The sequence below is a fragment of the Schistocerca serialis genome, chromosome 2, assembly GCF_023864345.2.
Source record: "Schistocerca serialis cubense isolate TAMUIC-IGC-003099 chromosome 2, iqSchSeri2.2, whole genome shotgun sequence".
Classification (NCBI taxonomy): Eukaryota; Metazoa; Arthropoda; class Insecta; order Orthoptera; family Acrididae; genus Schistocerca; species Schistocerca serialis.
The window spans coordinates 1,159,820,933-1,159,843,235 of NC_064639.1; the positions used below are offsets into that span (position 1 = coordinate 1,159,820,933).

Sequence of the window (22,303 nt, forward strand, 5' to 3'; positions counted from 1 at the left end):
CGGCAACTTCAGATACCAGTCTCGGCAAACTCAGTACCAGTCTCGGCAAACTCAGTACCAGTCTCGGCAAACTCAGTACCAGTCTCGGCAACTCAGTACCAGTCTCGGCAACTCAGTACCAGTCTCGGCAACTCAGTACCAGTCTCGGCAACTCAGTACCAGTCTCGGCAACTCAGTACCAGTCTCGGCAATCAGTACCAGTCTCGGCAATCAGTACCAGTCTCGGCAACTCAGTACCAGTCTCGGCAACTCAGTACCACAGTCTCGGCAACTCAGTACCAGTCTCGGCAACTCAGTACCAGTCTCGGCAACTCAGTACCAGTCTCGGCAACTCAGTACCAGTCTCGGCAACTCAGTACCAGTCTCGGCAACTCAGTACCAGTCTCGGCAACTCAGTACCAGTCTCGGCAACTCAGTACCAGTCTCGGCAACTCAGTACCAGTCTCGGCAACTCAGTACCAGTCTCGGCAACTCAGTACCAGTCCTCGGCAACTCAGTACCAGTCTCGGCAACTCAGTACCAGTCTCGGCAACTCAGTACCAGTCTCGGCAACTCAGTACCAGTCTCGGCAACTCAGTACCAGTCTCGGCAACTCAGTACCAGTCTCGGCAACTCAGTACCAGTCTCGGCAACTCAGTACCAGTCTCGGCAACTCAGTACCAGTCTCGGCAACTCAGTACCAGTCTCGGCAACTCAGTACCAGTCTCGGCAACTCAGTACCAGTCTCGGCAACTCAGTACCAGTCTCGGCAACTCAGTACCAGTCTCGGCAACTCAGTACCAGTCTCGGCAACTCAGTACCAGTCTCGGCAACTCAGTACCAGTCTCGGCAACTCAGTACCAGTCTCGGCAACTCAGTACCAGTCTCGGCAAACTCAGTACCAGTCTCGGCAACTCAGTACCAGTCTCGGCAACTCAGTACCAGTCTCGGCAACTCAGTACCAGTCTCGGCAACTCAGTACCAGTCTCGGCAACTCAGTACCAGTCTCGGCAACTCAGTACCAGTCTCGGCAACTCAGTACCAGTCTCGGCAACTCAGTACCAGTCTCGGCAACTCAGTACCAGTCTCGGCAACTCAGTACCAGTCTCGGCAACTCAGTACCAGTCTCGGCAACTCAGTACCAGTCTCGGCAACTCAGTACCAGTCTCGGCAACTCAGTACCAGTCTCGGCAACTCAGTACCAGTCTCGGCAACTCAGTACCAGTCTCGGCAACTCAGTACCAGTCTCGGCAACTCAGTACCAGTCTCGGCAACTCAGTACCAGTCTCGGCAACTTCAGTACCAGTCTCGGCAACTCAGTACCAGTCTCGGCAACTCAGTACCAGTCTCGGCAATCTCAGTACCAGTCTCGGCAATCTCAGTACCAGTCTCGGCAATTCAGTACCAGTCTCGGCAACTCAGTACCAGTCTCGGCAACTCAGTACCAGTCTCGGCAACTCAGTACCAGTCTCGGCAATTCAGTACCAGTCTCGGCAATTCAGTACCAGTCTCGGCAATTCAGTACCAGTCTCGGCAATTCAGTACCAGTCTCGGCAATTCAGTACCAGTCTCGGCAATTCAGTACCAGTCTCGGCAATTCAGTACCAGTCCTCGGCAATTCAGTACCAGTCTCGGCAATTCAGTACCAGTCTCGGCAATTCAGTACCAGTCTCGGCAATTCAGTACCAGTCTCGGCAATTCAGTACCAGTCTCGGCAATTCAGTACCAGTCTCGGCAATTCAGTACCAGTCTCGGCAATTCAGTACCATCTCGGCAATTCAGTACCAGTCTCGGCAATTCAGTACCAGTCTCGGCAATTCAGTACCAGTCTCGGCAATTCAGTACCAGTCTCGGCAATTCAGTACCAGTCTCGGCAATTCAGTACCAGTCTCGGCAATTCAGTACCAGTCTCGGCAATTCAGTACCAGTCTCGGCAATTCAGTACCAGTCTCGGCAATTCAGTACCAGTCTCGGCAATTCAGTACCAGTCTCGGCAATTCAGTACCAGTCTCGCAATTCAGTACCAGTCTCGGCAATTCAGTACCAGTCTCGGCAATTCAGTACCAGTCTCGGCAATTCAGTACCAGTCTCGGCAATTCAGTACCAGTCTCGGCAATTCAGTACCAGTCTCGGCAATTCAGTACCAGTCTCGGCAATTCAGTACCAGTCTCGGCAATTCAGTACCAGTCTCGGCAATTCAGTACCAGTCTCGGCAATTCAGTACCAGTCTCGGCAATTCAGTACCAGTCTCGGCAATTCAGTACCAGTCTCGGCAATTCAGTACCAGTCTCGGCAATTCAGTACCAGTCTCGGCAATTCAGTACCAGTCTCGGCAATTCAGTACCAGTCTCGGCAATTCAGTACCAGTCTCGGCAATTCAGTACCAGTCTCGGCAATTCAGTACCAGTCTCGGCAATTCAGTACCAGTCTCGCAATTCAGTACCAGTCTCGGCAATTCAGTACCAGTCTCGGCAATTCAGTACCAGTCTCGGCAATTCAGTACCAGTCTCGGCAATTCAGTACCAGTCTCGGCAATTCAGTACCAGTCTCGGCAATTCAGTACCAGTCTCGGCAATTCAGTACCAGTCTCGGCAATTCAGTACCAGTCTCGGCAATTCAGTACCAGTCTCGGCAATTCAGTACCAGTCTCGGCAATTCAGTACCAGTCTCGGCAATTCAGTACCAGTCTCGGCAATTCAGTACCAGTCTCGGCAATTCAGTACCAGTCTCGGCAATTCAGTACCAGTCTCGGCAATTCAGTACCAGTCTCGGCAATTCAGTACCAGTCTCGCAATTCAGTACCAGTCTCGGCAATTCAGTACCAGTCTCGGCAATTCAGTACCAGTCTCGGCAATTCAGTACCAGTCTCGGCAATTCAGTACCAGTCTCGGCAATTCAGTACCAGTCTCGGCAATTCAGTACCAGTCTCGGCAATTCAGTACCAGTCTCGGCAATTCAGTACCAGTCTCGGCAATTCAGTACCAGTCTCGGCAATTCAGTACCAGTCTCGGCAATTCAGTACCAGTCTCGGCAATTCAGTACCAGTCTCGGCAATTCAGTACCAGTCTCGCAATTCAGTCTCGGCAATTCAGTACCAGTCTCGGCAATTCAGTACCAGTCTCGGCAATTCAGTACCAGTCTCGGCAATTCAGTACCAGTCTCGGCAATTCAGTACCAGTCTCGGCAATTCAGTACCAGTCTCGGCAATTCAGTACCAGTCTCGGCAATTCAGTACCAGTCTCGGCAATTCAGTACCAGTCTCGGCAATTCAGTACCAGTCTCGGCAATTCAGTACCAGTCTCGGCAATTCAGTACCAGTCTCGGCAATTCAGTACCAGTCTCGGCAATTCAGTACCAGTCTCGGCAATTCAGTACCAGTCTCGGCAATTCAGTACCAGTCTCGGCAATTCAGTACCAGTCTCGGCAATTCAGTACCAGTCTCGGCAATTCAGTACCAGTCTCGGCAATTCAGTACCAGTCTCGGCAATTCAGTACCAGTCTCGGCAATTCAGTACCAGTCTCGCAATTCAGTACCAGTCTCGGCAATTCAGTACCAGTCTCGGCAATTCAGTACCAGTCTCGGCAATTCAGTACCAGTCTCGGCAATTCAGTACCAGTCTCGGCAATTCAGTACCAGTCTCGGCAATTCAGTACCAGTCTCGGCAATTCAGTACCAGTCTCGGCAATTCAGTACCAGTCTCGGCAATTCAGTACCAGTCTCGGCAATTCAGTACCAGTCTCGGCAATTCAGTACCAGTCTCGGCAATTCAGTTACCAGTCTCGGCAATTCAGTACCAGTCTCGGCAATTCAGTACCAGTCTCGGCAATTCAGTACCAGTCTCGGCAATTCAGTACCAGTCTCGCAATTCAGTACCAGTCTCGGCAATTCAGTACCAGTCTCGGCAATTCAGTACCAGTCTCGGCAATTCAGTACCAGTCTCGGCAATTCAGTACCAGTCTCGGCAATTCAGTACCAGTCTCGGCAATTCAGTACCAGTCTCGGCAATTCAGTACCAGTCTCGGCAATTCAGTACCAGTCTCGGCAATTCAGTACCAGTCTCGGCAATTCAGTACCAGTCTCGGCAATTCAGTACCAGTCTCGGCAATTCAGTACCAGTCTCGGCAATTCAGTACCAGTCTCGGCAATTCAGTACCAGTCTCGGCAATTCAGTACCAGTCTCGGCAATTCAGTACCAGTCTCGGCAATTCAGTACCAGTCTCGGCAATTCAGTACCAGTCTCGGCAATTCAGTACCAGTCTCGGCAATTCAGTACCAGTCCATTCCCTCGGCAATTCAGTACCAGTCTCGGCAATTTCAGTACCAGTCTCGGCAATTCAGTACCAGTCTCGGCAATTCAGTACCAGTCTCGCAATTCAGTACCAGTCTCGGCAATTCAGTACCAGTCTCGGCAATTCAGTACCAGTCTCGGCAATTCAGTACCAGTCTCGGCAATTCAGTACCAGTCTCGGCAATTCAGTACCAGTCTCGGCAATTCAGTACCAGTCTCGGCAATTCAGTACCAGTCTCGGCAATTCAGTACCAGTCTCGGCAATTCAGTACCAGTCTCGGCAATTCAGTACAGTCTCGGCAATTCAGTACCAGTCTCGGCAATTCAGTACCAGTCTCGGCAATTCAGTACCAGTCTCGGCAATTCAGTACCAGTCTCGCAATTCAGTACCAGTCTCGGCAATTCAGTACCAGTCTCGGCAATTCAGTACCAGTCTCGGCAATTCAGTACAGTCTCGGCAATTCAGTACCAGTCTCGGCAATTCAGTACCAGTCTCGGCAATTCAGTACCAGTCTCGGCAATTCAGTACCAGTCTCGGCAATTCAGTACCAGTCTCGGCAATTCAGTACCAGTCTCGGCAATTCAGTACCAGTCTCGGCAATTCAGTACCAGTCTCGGCAATTCAGTACCAGTCTCGGCAATTCAGTACCAGTCTCGGCAATTCAGTACCAGTCTCGCAATTCAGTACCAGTCTCGGCAATTCAGTACCAGTCTCGGCAATTCAGTACCAGTCTCGGCAATTCAGTACCAGTCTCGGCAATTCAGTACCAGTCTCGGCAATTCAGTACCAGTCTCGGCAATTCAGTACCAGTCTCGGCAATTCAGTACCAGTCTCGGCAATTCAGTACCAGTCCTCGGCAATTCAGTACCAGTCTCGGCAATTCAGTACCAGTCTCGGCAATTCAGTACCAGTCTCGGCAATTCAGTACCAGTCTCGGCAATTCAGTACCAGTCTCGGCAATTCAGTACCAGTCTCGGCAATTCAGTACCAGTCTCGGCAATTCAGTACCAGTCTCGGCAATTCAGTACCAGTCTCGGCAATTCAGTACCAGTCTCGGCAATTCAGTACCAGTCTCGGCAATTCAGTACCAGTCTCGGCAATTCAGTACCAGTCTCGGCAATTCAGTACCAGTCTCGGCAATTCAGTACCAGTCTCGGCAATTCAGTACCAGTCTCGGCAATTCAGTACCAGTCTCGGCAATTCAGTACCAGTCTCGGCAATTCAGTACCAGTCTCGGCAATTCAGTACCAGTCTCGGCAATTCAGTACCAGTCTCGGCAATTCAGTACCAGTCTCGGCAATTCAGTACGCTGTCTTCAGACCCCATATGCACATCTCAGAAATTATCGATATTGCTACTGGGGCCATCCGTGCATATGGGACCTGAAGGTGGCGTAGTGAATTGCCGAAACTGGTAGCGAAAATAAACACCTTGTCAATTTGTACGGCTGTTTGGAGAAATTCTTTGTTAAATATTTGACCAGCCACTGGATCACGTCCACAATAGAACAACAGAGATAGTAAAGTATGGTGCGAGAAATAGTCGGGAAAGGGCAGGCGAGTGAACACACAGCTCAGCATGTGTGTCTGTCGTCTTTCCTACTGCCGTACCAAAACTAGATTCGTTTTAGTCGAAGATCGGAACAGAACCCCCCCCCCCCTCTCTCTCTCTCTCTCTCTCTCTCTCTCTCTCTCTCTCTCTCTCTCTCTCTCTCTCTCTCTCTCTCTCTCTCTCTGAGGAAGCACAAAATCCTGTACAACTGTTCTTTCATCAGCAGCTAGCATTAAAAAAAGGAATCCTTAATGTTTTGGCTTCATCAAGATGTTACTCTTAAAAACTAAAGTAGGATGCAACAGGAAAGGCCAATCGCAAATAAAAGCAATTAAAAATAAGCAAAATAATGAAGCAGCTGTGTTGTATTCATAGATCCATAGCCGCTGTAAGTTTCTTGAGAAGTCATTTTTCTATGCTGGCTGTTTTTATTATTGTAATAATTTTATTTGATGCTATAGCTGTTAGCTAATTCCACCTGCCTTGGGCATTTTCAAGCTACCTCTGTTAGCATCATATTCCACACACGTGTGGAGGAAGTGAGACTGATGGCGTCATTAGTAAAGGTTTCTTACAATCTTTGTAGTTAAGGGACTATCTATCGCAGACGTGAGTTCCATGGATGAAATTAACAACCAGTTCAACTGTTCGTACGTCGTCTGCTAATATTACAATCTAAGAATCCGGACGACCACGCTTGCCGTGGAGAGTCAGGAGGAGGATGAAATTCAAGTGTCCGTAAGTATCTGCAATCATCACGAGATGGGGGTAGCTCATTACTTAAGATGGAACTATGAGGAGGCTACATACGACGTTGCATCTTAGAGTGAGAAAAGGTATTATTTGTGCAAATCCCCATCTGGGATCCTCTAAGGCCTAAGTGAATGCTGGGCAAGTGATCGCGACTTAAGTCAGAGGTGGGCCAATTCATTACCTGTGGTAGCCACATGACTTGCGACCACGAGAAAGGCATCTAACTAAGCAAGTAGTACAACTAAGGTCAGAGAAAAGATCGTGAATAGCAGGTATCATAGTGACAAGAGTAACATCAATAGCCTGGAGACTGATCACTCACGCTCTACAAATTAAAATGCGGTGACCGTGTTCTATTTATTAATCTTTGTGGCTCAGTTAATGATCTCAGCTCTGCTGTTGAAACACTACACGTTCCTGGCTGGTGGGAGATGTGAAAGCATATCTCGTCCTACCAATCACTTTAGCTGACTGTTGCATCCTGATACGAAGGCGACAAACTTTAGGTCTATGAAATAGATCGGTTCCAAGTCATGCCTGATTATTAACAAAGGTGGGGTGTGAAGCATTATAAAGGCAGCTCATTCTGTGAGACGGGGGTAGGCAGAGATCCTGGAAGGGTGTCTCAAGGCGCATTCTAGCTTGCAGTACCACCTGCGGTCAAGTGTGAGGGAGTCTACGCTCCCTGTATCAAATAAGAATTTGATAGTGAATCTTCATGTCGCGATTGGATAAATGAGCAACAATTGGCACCAATGAAACTTTTAGACTTAAGGCACCTGCTTCAGAGAGCAGACTCAACAGGGCTAGCCGGGAAGGCGCCAGCGGCCAGTCGTACTTGACAATGACATGTATGTTAGGTCCACAACTTTCAAATTCCAAAGAGCCACTGAGCCATAAACCTGGCAGCCAAAGTCCAGTCGAGACGAAGCCAGGCCCCAGCAAATACGTAGTGGAGCAACGCAATCAGCGCCATAAATAGTGTGAGCGAGAAATGAACAATGTTAAGCTTTTGCATTCAGCTGTTTCTTAGTTGAACACTGGGCAGCAGTCCCAACAATCTAAACTGCACAACAACAATTATGAATCACGATGAACCACAGTATCATATAAGCACAACTACCGATTTCACACGAGGGAACTGGAAACAGAGGCCTTTGGCATGGCTCCTTGGAACACTATTAGGGCAAATGCAAGCCATGAGGACCTAAAATGTGAAAATTTCAGCTTGAAGAATCAGACACGTAGACAAGAAGAACTGCAGCCAACTCTACACGAAAAGCTAAGTAACCTAGAAAGTTTATTGTAATCTTCGCTCCTCTCAATTTTTTCATACAAGACACAATCAAGTTAGGAAATCAATGGAAAGTGATCACTGTCACGAAGATTGTCATGTAGCGACCACTGCAGCAAAGCCACGAGATTTAGGAAAGACACTGTACGGTCGTAACTGATAACCGATATGGTCTCTTGGGTAGCACCAAAGTGGGTAGGAGTAAAGAGAGAGAGAGAGAGAGAGAGAGAGAGAGAGAGAGAGAGAGAGAGAGAGAGAGAGAGAGAGAGAGAGAGGGTGTATCAGAAAGCACCTGGCCCGTTGGTCCATCAGAAGGCCTCGACCAGGCAATATGGTATTTCCCTACAGAAGGCGGTGTGCATTGATCCCCAGGAAGAAGGGGGCGGGGGGGAGGGGGGGGGGTTGGTTACCGCAAAGTGAATAAGTGTCCTGCTTAAAAGTAAATAGATGTTACGAATGGTGACCGCTCGTGCTTCGAACATGGTACGGACGGGAACCCAGTGATTAATATCTGTGCAAACGAGATGCTTTCTTGCGTACAGTATGGTTCTAACAGAATGCACATTTAGCTCTAGAAGATGGGGAATGGTGAGTAATGAAATGTGTTTCACTGAGTGCAACACAGATCACATAACAAGAGGAATTTGATTTATAGTTCTGGCAGGTGACAGTAATATCCATTGCCGTTCCTTTGGATCATCAAGTTGAGGGTGTCCAGGTTGGGCATGAAGGAGTTGTGACTAGGTCACAATCCAGGAGCATTATCACTAGTGAGAGTGGAAGAAACATCAGTTTGGGGCTCGATGACATGAGGGGAGAGTGGTCAGCAGAGTAGCCTCTGGATTTTTCCTTCTTTTCAACTACTCTGAACGGTGGGGACTAGGGACTACCTGCGTGCAGATAGGAACTGAAGAGGAGTAGGCAACCTGGGACCTGCAGTCTGGCTCCTTCAGCCACTGGCGGGTGTCGGGTAGCTGGTTTACAGGGGAGGGTTTCCGGAAAGGGGCCTTGTCATCGGCAGACAGGCGAGAATGCTGCTTCTCGGACCGAATGCGGGGTGTCGAGGTTCCCAAAGGTGGTGATGCAGGAACCACAAGAGGGAAGGGACCCCCTAATGATCAAAGTTACTTGCACAGCTACCAGAGGTTTAAGTCTGATTGTAGAGAGCGAATAGCTGATGAGCTGTCCATAGTAGTGGCAAAAGTCAGGATATAAAAGATGGCACATTTTCCGAATTTCAAAAATATTAGAGGCTATCAGACTATGTTCCTCGATTTTAGTTTCCTTAATTAAGGTATTATACTGAAATCGAGAGGGTACGTTTCGACAGTAAGATTTCGTTAACTGTGGGGGAGGGGGGGGGGGGGGGAGGAGGACGACATTGCACAAATCGATATATATGTACACTGGGATACATATGCCCTAAGCGCTGTTAAAGCACCACATCGAGGTGGAAATACGGCTTCATGTCACAACGGTAATCCATGTTTTTCACTTCCTCAGGAAGCCGAGTCATCCTCAAAAAAGATGATGATTGTTCTGCACTCAACCTTTTTGTCTGTTGGACCTCTATGTACGCAATGTGCAAAGTGGACCCCTGAGCTAAAGTGTTCGTGTAGTTCATCCGTTTGCACCATTAAATCGTAGAGAACTTACAAAATCCGTACGATGTTCAAGCTTTTACAGGGCGTTTAACGAGTTAACGAGTACACGACTAACTACTTCTTCTTCAAGAGAAAGACGCTACGTAAGGTAGGATTTCCGTTCCAGGCACACACTTCGAAGTTTACTAAGAAAGAGTTCTCCAAATCATTCTGAACATTCTCCGCCTGGAACATTGATCAAGTACGTAGAAAGGACCCTTTAGCTGTCCAAGTGCGACCGAGGAGCACAGAGGAGTAAGTTTCTGAAGTTCGGTTGGTTTTCTGCACTTTGCTTGGTTTTGCTTTCCTCCGGTGGCGAGGCCGAGAAGGGGAAAATGCTACGGTCGTAAGGATGTGCAGTGAAGAATTGCAGTCAGTCTGAAGTCAGTGACTGAGGCTCGCGGCCACCGGCTGACATTCCCTGCGTAGCCAGAGGGGCTGCCACCGTACGCCGCCACACACGGACTGGCTACCGTGCCTGGTACTTTGAGACCTGCCGCACGGTCAATACTTCAGCAAAAATTGTCTGAAATGGTGGAGGTCAAATGTGGGGACCGAGCGTGACGTAACCGAAGTAGGTGGTGTAAAAGTACGAGCGAGCTAGTTTGCCAGCATGGCGTCTGCCCTATAAAACGTAAAGTGACACAGTTTGCAGCACAGGAAAGGAGGAACTGCAATCGCTTGGGGCCCCATCCAAGTTACGCACGTGCTCAAAAATGTGCCGTGAATGCCCTGGGACGCAGAAATGACACTCACTTGCATATCCAAGAATGCAGTACACCGGACACTCGTTTGATGTTTGTTGCATGCCTTCTGCATCGTGTCGCAATTTTAATGGTCGGAAAAGTAATTCAAAAGGTGCAGGCGGAGGCCGGAAATCACTGCCGGGTGCGTCGCCAGCCCGGGCGTCGGACACGCGTCCTTGGCACAACACGGGAGCCCACCGCCTGCGAGCCGACAGGATCAACCGAACTCCACGAAGGAGACGCGCCGCCAGTGAAGCTACGGAAGCAGTTTGATATTTGGGACACCAACTTCGTATTAAACACTGTGCCCACGACTTTCCCGACGCGCGAGCCACCTTTCGCTCGAAAACTGGACTCATTTCGTGTGACGACAATGTACTGAGGACTCGCGACGTGCCCCTTGACTGGTGCTGCCTCGTGTTGTCAGTTTCTGGAATTATTTGGAAAGTATGATTAGAGAACCCAACAGTTATTGTTCCGAATGGCCGAGCCAGTACGACACACTGATGTAATTTCATACTTATACACGATACCTTTCGAAGTTCTCTACAATTCTACTACAGATTCGTAATGTTTCTTCAGAGGTCAATAAATTTTCCAAGTTCAAGAAAGAAGAAATTGCTCAATAACTAACCTCTCACTTTTTTAAATTTTTATAATCCATCAAATAAATGAACATGAAAATTTATCTTTAAACTTGGCCTTTTTTTGTATGTATTGCTCTGAAAATACATCAACTACAAATGAGCCAGTAATGCATTGAAAATAGACATAAATGGCCGCTTTCCTAGGCCCAATATTCTTCCAAGTTGCCGGTCTCCAAAGTATTCGACAAAGCTGAAACCAATGTTTGGGCCCAAACGGGTGAGCCAGATTATTATGACCAGTGCCCACCGCGAGACTGTTTACCGTCTGGTGCAAAAGCTAGCACGTGTCGCGGTCAGTATATAAGCGAGCACAGAAATGGAGGACCAGTTTTTCGACGACACTCGTTGCAAATCGGAAATCCACTTACATAAGCGACTTCCCTAAAGGGCAGATTGCCGTGGCTCGGCGCTGAGGACGAGCATCTCGGGAACGGCGAAGCTGGTTGCCTGTTCGCCAGCTGCTGTGAGCAACTGCGGAGTGTGACTGGAGGACGGTGGAACCGCGACTGGCTTACAACGTGTTCGACGTACACGCCTCATCACGCTTATTAACATGGCCGTCCGCACAGACAAAGCGTACGTGTTCACCCAATTACTGTCCGCTTTGCCATCTCAATTTTCAAGAAGTTTTGGCCTAACTGTGAGTGAAGTTGCGAATCTGATAAACGTACTCCACATCTACAGTATCGATATAATCATATTCTGAGACCAAAGATGTTAAGTTAAACCAGAGTAGGATGGAAGCCGGCCTGAGTGCAGCAAAGTTTAAGAGGGATTTTGTACTAATATGTTTTGCGGGAAAGAAAACAAGATAGCAATATAAATACGTAAAAAGAGGAAATTTTAAGGTGAACATATATATATATATATATATATATATATATATATATATATATATACACGTAACTGTGTAATGTCATTGTTAGAACATTGGCTATATTTGAACTTTACTGTAGAAATATTATACTGCAACACATCTGTTTGTCTCATAATTGAAACAAGTGTCAAAGAAAATAATTGTAAACAGGAAAATTGAGAAATATTTTGCTAACTAGTCTACTTATGAAAACGTCTTGGTTCTCATTGTCTATCGTTAAGATCACTTCCCCATGTCCATTTCCTTTCACGATTGTGTTAGCTTACTCGCATTGCACATAGCGAGTTCTTCACTGCGGAGCATTTTGTGATTTGTAAGATAGTCTTGCAGAGCACATCACAAAATGGTAAATGAAATATGATTTTTTACCGTCTCATGACCATCTTCATAGTAACGGATTGCAGAACACCCGAGCGTTCCGTGCGCATAGGTATGCCAATAAAATTACCATCAAAATTCATGTCCATTGTAGGACACAGTGATTGTCAGAGTATCTGTAAAAATATCAGTATCAGTTCTGATAATATCAGTAGAAGTTTTCAGGAAAGTGCTATCTTGTGGTTTTTCAAGCTGTTTTATCAGGTAGATGCGTTAATTTTAATGTTCGTTTTCTGCGTAATGTCAATGACAGTTGTCGTATAGTGATTGCGTGACTAAAGATAAGGATTAACAATATTCAGGGCCAAAATTTTAATCTGAATCATTTCTTTTGCACTAGAAGAGCATATATAAATTTCATTGTATTGTTTTCTCGCAGGCGAATTATTTGATGTATTAGCTAGTCTGGATATCGCATCGTATAGCGTGAGCTTCACATACTTCCGTTCAAAATTTAATTTTAACCCAGTTCTGTTGCCGTACAATGGTTTTCGTACTTCGATATCAAAATAAGTTTTGTACATTTTTCAGATAGCAACTTGACATATCCTAACACGAGTTTAAGTTGTTACATACTTCCACTCCAACTGAGACCAAGTGAGAAGCTGTTCGAAAACGCACCGCGTCAGATCAGTGAGGCAGTATTATGCTTTGTAGGGCGGGGGGTGGGGGGGGTGGGGGAAGGAGAGTATTCAGCTGGGCTTCCATGGGACCTGTTGTTAACCAAGGCACCGTAACAGCTGGCAACTACGTGAGCGGGACATGGTTGTGCCATCTTCCAGCAGCGTAACTGTCCATGTTACTAAGCCAAAATCGTGCTCCAGTTGTTTGAAGAGCGTGATGATTAGCTCACATTGACGAGTTGGCCTCCAAATTCGCTTGAGCTGAACGCAATCGAGCACATCAGGAATGCTACGGGGTCCCAGACCTGCACCAGCAAACTACCAGTCCGTAATACTGACGGGCAAAAATCACAGTACCAAAACATAATTAATGTATCGTAATAAAATTTCGGGAATGCATCTGTGTAGGTACAAATGTACGAGATTAGCATTGGAAGAGCACAGGTTAAAGTAAGCGCGAGATAAGGCATTTCAAATGTGAAATTCTTGTACATTAACAACCGGTGTAGCCGCCAGAATGTTGTATGCAAACATCAGACGAGCATGCGTTGTGTTGAACAGGCGCCGGCTACCAGTGTGTGGGATGGAGTGCCATTACTGCTGCACATAGTGCTGTTTGTGGATGGCGCTGGGTTTGTCGTCCGATGGTGTCCCATGTGCTCGATTGCACACCGATCTGGTCATCGAGCAGGCCAAGGCAACATGTTGACACACGGTACAGCATGTCTGGTTTCAGTAACGATGTGTGAGCAAGAGTTATCCTGCTGGAAAACACACCCCGGAATAGCGGCACAACAGGTCCAGTCACCAGATGGCCGTCCAAATTTGCTGTCAGGCTGTGTGGAGTAACCACAAGAGTACTGGTACTGTCATACGAAATCGTACCCTAGACCATGACTCCACCCGCAGGCAGGTTGGCTGCAGGCCTGTGACTCGTTTCCTCCCAGTCAACGCACGGCCATCACTGTCACCGAGGCAGAACCACCAGCTTTCATCACAAAACACAACAGACCTCCACCCTGCCCTCGCCTGATAGCACAGAAGTCGCAGATGGCTATGATTTGGGGTCAGTGGAATCCACGCTGCAGGGCTTCTGCCTCGTTGCTGTCCTTGAAGTGACCGATTTGTAACAGTTCGTTGTGTCACTGTGGTGGCCAAGTGTTGCTCAAATTGCTGTACGGTGCGCCAGAGCCATATGCAGAACACGATGGTCTTCCCTATCGGTAGAGCCACGTGGCCGCCTAGAGCCTGTTAGTTTTGCGACCGTACATTCTCGTGCCACCGTTACCAGCAATCATGTACAGTGACTACATTCCTGCCAAGTCCTTCTGCAGTATCACAGAAGGAACATCCAGCTTCTGGTAGCCCCATTACACGACCTCGTTCAAACTCAGTGAGGTGTTGATAAATGGCGTCTTTGTCGTTTTAGAGCCATTCTTGACTATGAAATGATAAATGGACGCCCTAGCTGCAAACAGGCGTTGATCTACTTCATGTTGAAAATGTGTGCCCCGACCGGGACTCGAACCCGGGATCTCCTGCTTACATGGCAGACGCTCTATCCATCTGAGCCACCGAGGGCACAGAGGATAGTGCGACTGCAGGGATTTATCCCTCGCACGCTCCCCGTGAGACCCACATTCCCAACATGTCCACACGACTACATTTGTAGCGCGCCTAATAGATGCAGGCGCACTATCCTCTGTGCCCTCGGTGGCTCAGATTGATAGAGCGTCAGCCATGTAAGCAGGAGATCCCGGGTTCGAGTCTCGGTCGGGGCACACATTTTCAACATGCCCCGAATGAAGTTCAGCAACGCCTGTTTGCAGCTAGGGTCTCCATTTAAATATTTCATTTCTAGCAAAGCTGCATGGTCATCTACGGTACCTGTTCTTTCGGGAACAGACACTACCGTCACATATATTCCTGACTATCAACTCACTACGTCGAGTCTCAAATGTAAGTAACACTCACGACCGTTACAGCGAGTATTTAAAGCAAAACCTTATTTGATCTTCATCGTGGCGCCACTCTTACGCGACTGGCGTAAAGTTTGGCTAGACATCATCGTTCAGACGTAGAAACACAACTACCAACTTTCGTTTATATTGCACAACTCCTTCCTTGGTATTGCGTTTTATTTTTTTATTTTCAGTCAGTGTATGTGACAATTCCGTGACCAGGGCGTAAGTATCTTGCAACACACGTCCAGAGACCTAAGAAGGGTGTGTCTAATCCATTCCAAGACGAATCGGTGCTTTTTTTGTTTTGGTTTTAGGGCGCAAAACTGCTATGGTCATTAGCGCCCGGTCCGTGACATAGTAAAAAACCGAAATTGAAAACCAGCAGCAATGGGAACGAAAGTCAAAATTGGAGAAACTAAAAGCAGAAGGAAGGCTTAAAAATCCACTACAGAAAGGGGTTGGTTGTCCCCAAAAAAAACTTCAAATGACTGACGTCATTTCACTAGCACTAATAAACTTGAGAACGCGGTCGGCTGAGCGCATGTCATCTGCTAAAATCGACGATATATCAGGCGAAAGCTGTAGACTGGAGCGTAACGGATTAAAATAGGGGCACTCAATTAAAAGGTGTCTTACCGTCCACAGCTGAGAGCAGTGGGGACAGAGTGGGGGAGGATCGCCGCTTAAAAGATGTCGATCGCTAAAAAGACAGTGCCCTATCCGGAGTCTACTTAAAATTACCTCCTCCCGACGACGCGTTCGGGAGGAAGAGGTCCAAGCACAAGGAAGAGCTTTCACGTCCCGCAATTTATTATGGGGAAGTGTCGACCAATGCGTGTGCCATAAATGAACAACACGACGACACAAAACGCTCCGTAGATCGGCGAAGGGAATCGATTGAATAGCTGGCCGAAGAAGACAGACTGCAGCCTTGGCTGCAATATCGGCCGCCTCATTTCCACAGATACCGACGTGTCCCGGGAGCCAGAGGAACGCCACCGAGACGCCCCCCAGGTGGAGCAAGCGCAGACAGTCCTGAATCCGGTGGACCAGAGGGTGCACAGGGTAAAGAGCTTGGAGACTGAGGAGAGAGCTGAGAGAATCTCAGCAGATAACGTACTGTATCCGCTGATGGCGGCGGATGTAGTGGACAGCCTGGAGAACAGCGTAAAGCTCCGCAGTATAAACCGAACACTGGTCGGGAAGCCGAAAGTGATTTGGGGTGTCGCCAACAATATAGGCACTCCCTACACCTAACGATGTTTTCGAGCCATCTGTGTAAATAAATGTGGCTCCCTTCATTTGTGCACAGAGCAGCAAATGCCCGACGATACACAAGTGAAGGGGTACCATCCTTGGGAAATCGTCAAAGGTCACGGAGCAGGCAGATCCGGGGACGGAGCCAAGGCGGTGCTGTACCCCAAGTAGTCAGGAAAGTTTTAGGAAAGCGGAAGGAAAGAGAATGGAGCAGTTGACGGAAGCGGACTCCCGGGGGTAGTAGGGAAGAGGGGCGGCCTGCATACCCTACATCAAAGGAGGCGTCGAAAAAAAGGTCATGGGCTGGATTAGCAGGCATGGAAGACAGATGGCTAGCATAACGACTCAGAAGGACTGCTCGCCGATTGGACAGCGGAGATTCAGCAGTCTCAGCATAAAGGCTTTCCACAGGGCTGGTGTAAAAAGCTCCAGACACTAAACGTAATCCATGGTGGTGGATAGAGTCGAGACGCCGAAGAATAGACGGCCGAGCAGAGGAGTAGTCTATGCTTCCATAGTCCAATTTCGAGCGCACTAAGGCGCGATAGAGGCGGAGAAGGACCACTCGGTCCGCTCCCCAGGAGGTACCATTCAGGACACGGAGGGTGTTGAGGGATCGCAGACAGCGAGCCGAAAGATAGGAAACGTGAGAGGACCAGCACAGTTTTCTGTCAAACCTAAGACCCAAGAATTTAGCGACGTCTGAAAACGGAAGGTTGACAGGACCTAGATGTAAGGAGGGTGGAAGTAACTCCTTACGTCGCCAAAAATTAACACAAACGCGTCTTACTGGGAGAAAAACGGAAGCCGGTTTCGATGCTCCAAGAGTGGAGGCGATCGAGACATCCTTGAAGACGTCGTTCAAGAAGGCTGGTCCGTTGAGAGCTGTAGTAGATCGCAAAATCGTCCACAAAGAGGGAGCCCGAGACATCAGGAAGGAGACAATCCATAATTGGATTGATGGCAATGGCAAACAGTACAACACTCAGCACGGAGCCCTGGGGTACCCCGTTTTCTTGGGAGAAAGTACGGGAGAGAGTAGTGTTCACCCGCACCCTAAATGTGCGCTCTGCCATAAATTCGCGAAGAAAAAGGGGCAGCCGACCTCGAAAGCCCCCAAGAGAACAGTGTGCGGAGGATGCCTGTCCTCCAACAGGTATCGTATGCTCTCTCCAGATCAAAAAATATTGCTACTGTTTGGCGTTTCCGGAGAAAATTTTTCATGATATAAGTGGAGAGAGCAACAAGATGGTCAACTGCAGAACGATGCTTTCGGAATCCGCATTGGGCAGGTTCTAAAAGACTGCGGGATTCCAGCCACCAAGCTAAATTCACCATACGCTCCAAAACCTTACAGACACTACTCGTGAGAGATGTGGGGCGATAGCTAGAGGGGAAATGTTTGTCCTTTCCAGGTTTCGGAACAGGAACGACGATAGCTTCCCGCCATCGTCTGGGAGAGGTACTGTCGGTCCAAATTCGATTATAAAGGCAAAGGAGGTAACGCAGACAATGGGTTGATAAATGCAGCAACATTTCGACGTGGATACCATCCGGCCCTGGGGCGGAGGAGCGAGAAGAAGAGTGCATGTTGGAGTTCCCGCATGGAGAAAACAGTATTGTAGCTCTCGCGGTTTTGAGAGGAGAAAGCAAGATGTCGCACTTCCGCTGCACGTTTATTCGGGAGAAACTCTGGCGGGTAATTTGAAGAGCTCGAAATCTCAGCAAAGTGCTGACCCAATGAGTTAGAAATTGCGACGGGGTCCACTAAGGTATCATGCGCGACAGTGAGCCCAGAGACCGGGGAGAAACTAGGCGCGCCTGAGAACCGTCGAAGCCAACTCCAAACTTCCGAGGAGGGAGTGAAGGTGTTAAATGAGCTAATAAAGAATTTCCAGCTTGCCTTCTTACTATCGCGGATGACACGACAGCATCGCGCTCGGAACTGCTTATAGCGGATACAGTTGGCCAAAGTAGGATGGTGGCGGAAAACGCGGAGAGCACGTCGCCGCTCACGTATTGCGTCACAGCATGCCTCGTTCCACCAAGGAACTGGGGGGCGCCGGGGCAATTCGGAGGTGCGTGGTATTGAATGTTCCGCAGCTGTAAGAATAACGTCGGTAATATGTGTGACCTCATCGTCGACGCTGGGAAAGTGACGGTCATCGAATGTCGCTAGAGACGAAAAAAGTGTCCAACCAGCTTGGGCAAACTTCCAGCGTCGCGGGCGCATGTATGGCAGTTGAGGCTGCAGTCTAAGGACACATGGGAAATGGTCACTCGAGTGTGTAGCATCAAGGGCGAACCATTCGAAGCGCCGAGCTAGCTGAACAGTACCGACCGCAAGGTCCAAATGAGATAAATTTGTCGTGGAGGCAGACAAAAATGTAGGGACCCCAGTGTTGAGGCAAACTAGATCTGCTTGGTGGAAGACGTCTAGCAATAGTGAGCCACGTGGAGAAGGATGTGGAGATCCCCAAAGCGGGTGGTGGGCATTGAAGTCCCCAACCAGCAAATAGGGGGGTGGAAGCTGACCAAGAAGATGAAGGAGATCAGCTCGAGCCATTGGTGTGGACGATGGAATGTATACCGTACAAAGAGAGAACGTGTATCCGGAAAGGCTAAGACGGACGGCGACAGCTTGGAAGGAAGTGTTTAAATGGATTGGGTGATAATGGAGAGTTTCATGGAGAAGAATCATGAATCCTCCATGTGCTGGAGTGCCTTCAACAGAGGGGAGATCATTTCGGACGGACTGAAAATGAGGGAGAACAAAGCGGTCATGGGGACGCAGCTTTGTTTCCTGAAGACAGAAGACGACCGGCGAGTAGGATCGTAAGAGGATCGACAATTCATCCCGATTGGCTCGAATGCCGCGGATATTCCAGTGGATAATGGACATAGGGTGAACAGAAAATTGAGGACTGTGACCAAGGTCGCTGTCAACTCAACGACTGCTCAGAGCTTGCGACCGACAGCATGGAATGGCATTCAGCCGAAGGCAGAAGATCCTGATACATAGGTTGGTCAGGAGCAGCTCCTGCCACCAGCGATCGGCCGGTTGACCGGCCACCAGCAGTGCGCCTCGGCGACACAGAAAACGGCCGAGGGTGATTTCCGCCAGGTGGTGCTGTAGATGGGACACGCCTTGGCGGAGAAGGAGATGAACTGGGTTTCTTTGTAGCCTTCTTGGAAGGATGATGTTCAGATGAAGGAGGAACCGATGGTTGGGAAGTTGCGGTACATAAAAACTCTTCACGAGTATGCTCTTTTTTCGAAGTCTTTGTGTCTGACTTTTGGGCTCGAGATTTAGCAGAACTCGACGAAGGGTGAGCCAGAGAGTGGGCAGGCGAAAGTGGTGAGGTTGAACGGGCGATCTTCGCGCTGGCCGGTCTGACGACCGTGGCACTAAAGGTGAGGTCGCAAGTCTGCATGGCCGCCTCCTTTGTTGGCCGAGGAGAAGCAAGGACAGTGCTGTATTTTCCCGTCTGAGGCACGGTGGGCTGTCGACTGGCGAATAATTTTCGAGCAGCAAAGGTCGACACCTTTTCCTTCACTCTTATTTCCTGGATGAGCTTTTCGTCCTTAAAAACGGGGCAATCTCGAGAGGAAGCAGCGTGGTCACCCACACAGTTGATGCAGCGAGGGGATGGAGGTGGACAAGCACCCTCATGGGCATCCTTGCCACACGTAACATGTGGCCGGATTGGAACAAGACTGGCTGGTGTGACTGAACCGCAGACACCGATAGCAACGCGTAGGGTTTGGGACGTAAGGGCGAACACAAATTATCTCATAGCCTGCTTTGATTTTCGGTGGGAGCCGAACTTTGTCAAATGTCAAGATGACAGTGCGGGTTGGAATGATGTTCGTGTCAACCCTTTTCATAACCCTATGAACAGCCGTTACGCCCTGGTCAGACAGGTAGTGCTGAATTTCTTCGTCAGACAATCCATCGAGGGAGCGTGTATAAACGAATCGAGCGAGGAATTTAAAGTACGGTGCGGTTCCACCCGGACAGGGAAGGTGTGTAGTAGTGAGGTACGCAGCAATTTTTGTGCCTGGAGGGCACTGACTGTTTGTAACAACAGGGTGCCATTCCATAATCTGGAACAAGACTTTACAGGACCTGCAATTGCGTCGACACCTTTCTGGATAATGAAAGGGTTGACCGTGGGGAAGTCGTGACCTTCGTCAGACCGAGAAACAACAAGGAACGGTGGCAACGATGGAAGAACTGTCTGTGGTTGAGACTCTGAACTTACGCTTGTGAGCAGACATAGTGGAAGGTGAGGAAATCATTGCGGAGGAATCCCCATGATTACTGGCGTCTCCGATGGCGCGCTCCTCCCTTGTGGGGGCCCTCTCTGAGGGCACTCCCGCCTTAGGTGATTGTTCACACCTCAGGTCACACCTCCCGACAAACGGACGGAGGGACCAATCGGCACTTTTGGAAGGTATCAGCTCGGGTAATCACACCTCCCTGGGCCTGGCCGTTACCAGGGGGTATGTACGTGTCCTACCTGTCTACCCGGGGCGGGGAATTACGCGTTACCCCGTCACCGGCTACGCACGAAAATGCGTGGGTCGGCCTTCAGACACGCACAGGGAGGAAAAAAGAGAAAGGGAAAGGAAAGAAGAGGGGTCTCAAACGCCGCAGCGGAGGAAAGTGCAAAGAGAAGAGGGAAGGAAAGGAGAAGGACAAAGGAAGGATGAAGACATACAAGCAAGGAAGGCGAAGAATGCGGCACATTTACGAGCGTCTGTCTCCGGACGTAGGCACAAACCATACTCCCAGAGGGGGAGAAAGGGAAAGAAAGATCCAGAGGTGAGGGGGGGGGCGAAGATGGGGGATGGGGAAGTATGCGGAAAGGGAAGGTATGCAGCCCGGAAAGGAAGGAGGGCCACATTAGCTCGGGGTCCCGTGCTCGCTACACACGTATCCACAAAAGAGTTGTGGACCCCCTGGAGGGGGGAAATCGGTGCTGTACTGCATTCCAGAAGTGGCCCAAAACACTGAAGAAGTAGGTGTTCCTAAAGCTTTAATTTCATCAGAGTGTTCTTATCGTAATGACATAATAAACTGTTTCGCTGTCTTCAAGCGCTGACATTAAGTCTTCTTGACAAATTCTGACACTGTATCATTTCTCGTCCCTCTCCCTTCGAATGGCCTAATAACATGGGGAGAGATTCTACCCACGCTCTCCCCTCCACTTTTCCATTTTGCTGCCTTTGTATAGAGAAGTCAGTACCGTTATTTCTGTACGAAGTCGGTCTAATAGGTTGAATGATTAAGACGGAGAGTGGTGTAGTACACAAACAGACTTGCATGTATCTCCACACAAAAAGATGCATTCATTTTCAACTTTGTCGGGATCAGGCATCACCGGGGTGTACAAACAAAGAAATGAGATGTTGCCGGGACCCAAACGGAATATTTAGTACGAAGGAAGAGTTCGGCAGGCAGCAAGTACTGCACGGTACCTTCAGCATACGGGCTATGTCGTGGCAACGAATTCCATTACACACGTTATAGTGATGTATCTACGGAAATGCTTTTGATCTTCTCGCGCTTACATTCATAGACAGTTTAACGTTTTCTGCACCGTTGGTAATTACATTTTCCGAAGAAGGTGTCAGATTTTCAGGAGCAAACAATATCAACATTTTTCCAGTAGCCGTCGAAGTCTACCTATTGAAAGAGAACAGTGAATCTTACGCCATCAACGAATTCGTTAATAAGACTGAACTATTAATATTGCTTCATTTTGAGTTCCATGAAATCTTAATTTCTGTACATTTGAGGTGAGTGCAAAGTGAAAATGATGTTGACGATTTTCAAATCATAGATATTACTGTATGTATTTTGTACAATTACATATTTAGGACAGTTATTGTATTAATTTGTAAATGCAAATTTATTCAGTCTTATTTGGCCAACGTGGCGAATGGTACTTCACCAAAGAAACTGTGGAATGGACATTATTTCTAAGCGTATCAGGTCCTGTTTCAAATATGTATTCTGTATTGTGTGTTTCTGGCACACAGCCACATTCACGGGGACAATCTCCGTACTCTAACGGAAGGAACACATATTTAATGTAAACAGAAGTCTGGTCGTTTCAAATACAACCGCATTTACTACCAGAGCGCCCTGTCTCATTCCTTTGCTCAGGTAACAGCTGTCGAGGAACGCCACTTGCCACGAAAACAAGCAAAATTTCATTACATTCAGTAATTAAATAGCTGTTGTGTCCAATGACCAATAGCAAACTGCAGATAGATTTAAGCAGAATACTGG

The 22,303-nt window shown here is 48.4% G+C and overlaps 1 protein-coding gene and 1 non-coding gene across 2 annotated transcripts in view; both read right to left on the reverse strand.

Annotated features, from left to right (window-relative positions):
- LOC126458616 (ATP-binding cassette subfamily C member 4-like) overlaps positions 1 to 22,303 on the reverse strand; it is a 305,514-nt gene that overhangs the window by 220,624 nt on the left and 62,587 nt on the right. The gene's annotated exons all lie outside the window — the stretch shown is intronic.
- Positions 14,289 to 14,363, reverse strand: Trnat-ugu (transfer RNA threonine (anticodon UGU)). Its single transcript has one exon. It is a non-coding gene; the product is annotated as a tRNA-Thr (tRNA).